Source organism: Morone saxatilis, unplaced genomic scaffold, assembly GCF_004916995.1.
Source record: "Morone saxatilis isolate NCDOM2014 unplaced genomic scaffold, NCSU_SB_2.0 Contig23, whole genome shotgun sequence".
Taxonomy (NCBI): Eukaryota; Metazoa; Chordata; class Actinopteri; family Moronidae; genus Morone; species Morone saxatilis.
In genome coordinates, this window is record NW_023339796.1 from 12,767,224 (window position 1) to 12,774,921 (window position 7,698).

Sequence of the window (7,698 nt, forward strand, 5' to 3'; positions counted from 1 at the left end):
GGCCGGGCCGCCTCTCACCCATGGAGAACTACCTTCCTCTGCACTACGACTACCTTCAGTTTGCCTACTTCCAGGGTAAGTTGTTCACTGTGCAGCACAGGGAACAAAACTCTTCCCAAACATGACTGACTGTGCTTGGTGTAATTATAAACAAAGAAGATGGATACACCCATGGTTTCATACACCCAAACACACACACATACATGCATGTACACACCTTCCTGTTTGTCAGGTGCAGAGGAAGCCAGACATAGTACCCACGCAACAACAACAAACTTGTGAGACAGAGCACAACAAAAACACTTTGATGGTGCAGTATGATTTTTCCATCAGTTATGAACTTCATAGATGCAATCAGAGGCAGGTGGAGAATTTCAGTTTATTTCTGTTGGAATATCAATATCACACAGGTGCAACTCTAACACCAGTTTCATTGCTAATGCTTCCTGAGTTGACAAATCTTACTTTGAAGACATGTGAAGTCACACTGAGCAGGGGATCTGTCTACATGTTGAATCCACCAATATGTGGAAAGCATTGCTAATTAATGTATTTTCATCTAAAATCTCTACCCTGCCTGCAGTGAGTCAGTGGTGAGTCTGATTTCCTGGTGACACATTGTTCTGCTACTGCACCATGCACATGAAAAGTGGCTTTGTAAGATGTAAATACTCTATTTCGCTTTCTATGTAAATGTCTGCTGGGAATAAAGCTGTTAGAGGAAACTTGAATTATCTTATCAGCAAGCTCAAAGACTTATACTTATACTTTTGCTTTCTGTACTGTAACTAGACCACTGTAATTATTTTGTTCAATAGTGAATTTCTTTTTGACAGCTTCCTGTGAGACAGCATTTATTCATCTTTTGGGAACAGCATGTCCACACCCTTGAATGATGTGGAGACACCTTGTGTGAGAGACTGTTAATCCACTAATGTCTTTGCTAGGAAAAGACTCTGCTGACAAGACAGAAACACACAGCCTGGAAGCAGATGGCCAGCAGACAGTGATGCAGAGGATGCACCAAGGCTACTGATGAAGTTTTTCTTAAGGGGTTTCATTGGGCTTGCACCGTAAACTGATGATTAATTTAATCTATGGGAAATTTAAATCAATAATCAAGTATGTGCTCAAGTGTAGTAAGAATCACCCTTTTAAAAAGCAGCAGCAGTATCTGGCTGCCTGTGGGTTTTAGAGTAGTTTTTACATATTTAATTATCACTTTTAAGACACAAAATGAGCTGGCCCCAAGCTATATCTCGGACCTTTTAATCCCCCATGTCCCTCCACAGGCCCTGAGGTCCTCAAATGCTGCTCTCCTGGTGGTTCCCAAAACAAGATAAAAAAAAAGGGGGCAAAGGGGACAGAGTGTTTACCATCAGAGCCCCCAAACTGTGGAACAGCCTTCCAGAGGAGATCAGGATGGCAAATTCTATCACTGTACTTAAGTCTTTCCTAACACACTTTTATAGTCTTGCCTTCCTGTGAACCTTTTTCTAACCTTTTATTCACAGTGGTTTTATTGTTTTTTCTTGTTTTGTCTTTTTATTTATTGCTATGTTTTACAGTGTTTATTGTTTTATACTATATATTGTTACCGATGCTGCTGTGGTTCAGCGTTCTGTTGTTTGTGTTATATTTACCCTGTAAAAGCACTTTGTAAACCCGTTTTTGAAAGGTGCTATATGAATAAAGTGTGTCATTATTATTAAAAAGACAATTTGTAGACATATTCTTCATCTCACTAATAACCACTTTTTTGTTTTCAGTACATTTGCTTGCATCATCACCACCATCATCACTAAACTACTGTACTGAAAGTGAAGTTTAGCGTATAAAAAGCGAAAGCATGCATTCAGACCACAGTGTGGTCAACAACACTCATGTGATTAGAAGCATGATGGGACAGACAGCTCATCAACCAGCTGAATGAGATCATTGAGAATAATGGACAGATCAGCAGCTCATCCAATCATATGACAGATGATCAAGGTCATTCAGCAGCCAGGTCAACCATTCACATGACAGACACCAAAATGTGAAAGTCATCAATGGACAAACAAGGCATTAACCTGATTTCCTACAGATATATTAATCACCATACTGTGACAATAGAAATATTCAGGACTTCCTAAAGCCATAACCACGAGGCTTAGATAATTAATGAAACATTTGACCTCATAAACGGGCCTGTGAGGAGAAAACAAATATGTCATTTTAAAGTGTTTTTACCCAAGAATCAAGAGTGAACAGTGAACAGCTCCAAATATATTATATCAGGAAATGTAAGAATCCAGTTGCTCGCTGAGAGCTTGTAAAGGGAGTAAGCTCTTTACTTATGAGTAAAGCAGTTACACACACAGGTATAGTTAAGAAGTTTGGCTTTGTTAAGTTTTTTCAGCAATTAAGCTCCTTTTCTTCACCACTGATTGACTTTCATCAGCTGTCATATGGATCTGTTGACATGTGAGTTCAGTAAATGCTACATTTCCATCCATAGAACCTTTCACCACTTAGAAAGACAAAGGTCTTACAACTCCAGCACATAGTCAAAAATTTTGCTTTCATTCCTTTCACAGAACTGATTTGCAAGTATAGAATCGACCATAAATATTTTCTTTAATATCTACAACAGAAATCAGTCATAACACATAAGGTTAACTTTATACAAGGTAATATTCAAACAGTATTCAAGATATGGGGTCAAACAACAGCAATAGGCTGCCCTGTACCTATATCATTTATCCTAACCCTTGTCTTTTTTTACAATATACAAAAATATTTGCTTGGAAAAGCTGCCAAAGTAAGATTTTTTTCAATTTAAAAGCACATTTTTCATTGAATTTAAGCCTCAGGCCTATCACTTAGTCTAAAATGTGTCCATAACAGATTTTTTAGTTATAATACATTTTTTTTTTTTTTTTTTAATTAAACTAAGTTAATGCGTTTATTTGGTAATATTGGAAATGACAAGTCAAACAACTCTGTGGAGGTATTTGGCTGTTTTGTCATGCTGTTTCCAAGGTAAAAAACAAAACTTTCATACTCATTTAGTTTACCTCAGTATAGAAAAGCCCATGTGATTCCTCGGTGACAACTCTACATGTGATGATCATGTGGTACAATCACATGGGAAATACAAAAGACATGTCTTAGCTCGAAAAATGTGGTTTTAGAACATTTACATGTTATAATATGACAAAACATAGTAGTACCATGAAACACATACAATCACATGGGAATTGGAACTGGAATTACCTAAACAGTCTCAACTGTAATCTCTGTATGGGCCATAATTAGTCTTTTGATCCAGCAGCTCACAAGATCACAAAGTCAGATTTAGGCCCAGCCTCTTTGAGCTAAATGTTTCCCCTTTTCACTGAGAAGTGTTTTTGTAAGCCTCAAGACAAGCACTTTTTTCTTTTCTTGCCATGCAATCTCTGAGGGCTACTTTCTCTGTCTGACAATCAAGACACTGAAAAGCCTCCTACTACAAGTATGTTTGAGCTCCAGTCCGTCTGTTATAGAATAAGAGCTTGTTGTAGGACAAGGCACCCTGGGCCCTCTCACACGTCTCAATGGGACACTTTGTGCTGTGTCCATTTCTATGTGGGGGTTGTTTGAAACCCCCCCAAGAGGCTTTATTAGCTCCTAATTCAAAGTCAAGACTTGGTAGAAAAATACAACTGGCAAGAGGAGAAAATATCTCAAAGTTATACTGCTAATTAATAGGATCTGGATGCGGCGATTAAGAAAAAAGATCACAAATAAGATTTAGGAGACATGCACATGATATTTTAATTCTCTGTCCTAGTTTCTCTTCCTCTCTCTTCTCTTTCACCATTTCTCTTTCTGCTCTCCGCAAACCCAAACAAACATTAGCACTGAAGAGAGATTCCAGACCAGACTGACTGATAAGAGGGGAATTCCCACGCTTTGGATCATTTAACACACATGTGCTCACACACACACACACACACACACATCGTGCCAAGTTTCACCATGACACAAAGTTAACTCAGATGAAAAGCTTGTGTTAAGACTAAAGTCCAGTAAAGATTTATTTCTGCATTAGCTTTAATTTTTGGAAACATGAAGGGAAAATGTTTGATTTACAATGTGGGAAGTACCTGCAGTGTGATTCCCCTACATACACAGGTAGTTAGAAAAAAGAAAGAATTGTTTGTGAGATAGAAGTTATGTATGCTGATAAATTCCCCATTTTTCTGTAAATTTACATAGAAAGATAAATGGGGCACTAACTCTCTATTTTAGTTTAAAGGTAAACCAACATGATTTACGTACATTAATAAGGCTCAGCACTGGATGTCATAACATACAATACTGATAAAGCACATTTTAAAACCTTGGGACAGAATTGTATAAAGCCAATACAGCACACTTGGAGCAGACAGGACAACACTCTACTGTCTCCGAATAAAACCCCAAGGCAAGCTGACAACAATACACATAAAGAGATAAGAAGAATTTAATCTAATCCAAGAGGAATGAGGGGGAAAACCCACAACCTGACTGACTGACTGGAATCAAACTCAGTGAGCTGTGGTAATGGGATTATTGTACTATATTTCAAGCTGTCTTGTGCCGACAGCTAGATTAGTTGGATGACTTTGTTTACTATAGCAGAGGTCTTGGACCCCATGAGCCCCTTGAGCTGAAACCACGATGAATGATTTTTCTGTCCACCGCCCATTTTGGAGCCCATCTCGAGCTTGAGAAACAGGATACTGTAAATGGTAGCGGTTAACCACTATAGGAACCATATGTTATACAAGTTAATTTATTTATTTTATAGGCAGGGTGTGAGCAGTTTATCAGTCCAATGAAGTAATTCCTACATATTCATAATAACAATGTTTTCATTACTTTATAATGAAAAATAAGAATTGTTATGTTTTTGTTCCCTCAGAATGAGCCGTTTATATTTACAGGCCTTCCATGGAGTCCGCCATGTTGAACCACCATGTTTACATTACAGTAGCTCAGAACGGACAAACCAAGCACTGGCTCTACATAGTTCCTACTACACTGCTGCATGCCACTAAATCCTACACACTGGACCTTTAAGATAATTGTCTGAGGAGTTTGGAATCATATGGTTATGATAAGAGAGAGAAACTCCTTTTCTATTTCCACAGAATTTGATTTGTGTGGCGGCTTTGGAGTTGCTGAGATGAGCATTTAATAGAGCTTGGGATTCATAATGTACTGCTTAATTAGTGAGTAAGTAAGTAAGTATTGATGTTACTTTTTCAATGAGTAATTAGTAATAAGAGATAATTTGTAAAGTCAGCGAAGTGGCTTATTAATTTAAGTTACACAGCTAAGTTTTCTAACTTTAGCCACCGTGTGAACTAGCAGCACACCTGTGAGTGTTATGAATTATAGTCTCACAAAATTTTCTTGTGAGGCATGTAGAAAGTAAAATGCACTTTGTCTGACAGCTGAAGGCATTTTCCCTTATTCGTTTTAGTGTCTGTAACTTATTTTAATTCATTTCTACAGAACAGCACTACTGAAACAGGGAAATTCTGCAAGGAGGAACTAGATAAGTCACTTTGTCATTTAATAAAACTGTATGGTAAACATCACATAAAAAAAGTGAGTGTGGGGGTGGGACAACAATAGTTCTTTTAGTCAGCAAAACACCCAGCTACCCCAGCTCTGGATCTCCCCACCACAGCCTCCACTGCTTTTCATAACAGCCTTTGATGTATTTCAATAAACTGCGGGGCTGTCCCACGGGTGCCACCTTCATTAGAACAACCCACTGTGTGTATTCGTAATCAATCTTTCAATAAGGGGATCCTAGAAAACCTCACATCTGAACTCTGTGTCTGGAGATGTGTGTGTTGGTGTATAGGTGAAACTGAAGTGAGAAGTTAAGTACTTTATCTTGAAAGAACCAAAGGTTTCTCAGCTTGACGTTGCGGGGTTTACCTCTCTTCCTGTAATCTTTCCAGGGTTTGCCAGTGTGCATTTCCCCATAATTAAAAAGAAAACAATGGGTCAGATCAATACTACAAGATCATGGAAGTAACATTTAAAGGACAATTAACACAACTGAAAAACATGTCTAAAGGCAATCGAAACATCTCATAACAGTAACTTATCTAAACATCAGAGAGCCGACTGTAAATTGCTGTTGGCAAAGCTGTATTTTGGCTGACAGATAAGTGTGGTATTTACTGCTTTAGATGTCTGCTGATGTTGTTGTTTGCTCATGAAGTTTTATTAGTCTGTTTTCATGTACTCTGATATATTCTCACATAACATCTTATGAAGAGCTCAAATTTTCATGGGATTTACAAAATGATATTCAAATAAAATGATGTTATTTATGGGGTTTCATCTCATGTATGCTACAGCACACTTTACATAGTGACCTTTCTCAGATTACAGAGATTCCCGGGGATGAGAAGAGGGAAGTGAAAGGGCATTCAGTGAAATAAAACTGAGCTGCTTACATAGAAACACATGAAGATTTCAAGGGAAGTCTGAATGTCATCAGATCCAAATTAGCTCCCCCGCTCCAAATCTGCAAACACAGAAAACCCAAAATTTTACAGTAAACAGTAACTTATTCATGCTTTAGTTTGTTTATCCACTTTCTTTTACTGTAGTGAATGACTGGAGCCTCATTTGAACTCATTGAGATTGACTGAAGTAGTGAAAGATTCAATCAACTGACTGTTTTCACCAGTGACAATTATCCAAAGGTACCAGTACCCAAGAATTAAGCTCCCTTAATGAATGTTTAAAAAGAACTACTTTGTGTGAACAGGAGGCAAAGGTGTTTCTGGCTGTTCCAAAAGGCCACACTCAGACATCATGGAGGCTGTACACAATAATTGTTCAATGACACAGACGGTCTCTCCTGGATGTTTTTGTTTTATTTCTGTTAAGTTATATATAATATATAACGTATATAATGTGATTTTGTTGGTTTGTGCTGTACACTCAACGTCTATTGCACGCCTGTCTGTTCCTTACAAGAATCTGTGTTCTAAGGACAGAGGGTGTTAAATGTATAGATTGTAAACCCCCCTGATTTTCGGCTATATAAATAAAACGGGACTTTACTTGACTTGAAGACATTCATAGTGTTGCGCTCATTTGTACATACGAACAGTGACAATGTCACAATGTGGCAGAAATAGTTTTATGATTGATCATCCAGCCAGTCATTAATCATTAGTCACTTAATCCCATTTATATGCCAGAACATCATTATTGTAATAAATTAAAGATACACAATGACTTAACCAGTGGGTCACACAAAGCCAGTGAAACTATCAAGAACATTTGTTTATACTATATGTGGGTATCTGTTGTCACCAATAAACCCTTTATGGAGTTCTGATTCCAGTGTGCAGGTACTTTTCTGTTGTAGTTTTTGGTGCAGCACTCAACTATTCAAACCTGTTCACCAGTAACACACACAAACACATACACACAGATTATATAATTATTATAACATTGTTGTTCACACACCATTGAAAGACAGTGTCATGGTAACTGCTTTATTGAAATGAAAACAGAAAGGATCATCAGAATAATTTCCACCTACTTGCATACATCATCATACTTCAATAAATCATGTTAATTATCAGTCTTAATTGTTCATCCACAAAGCTTGGTATTTACAACCACACCGATATCTCTCTCTCTCTCTCT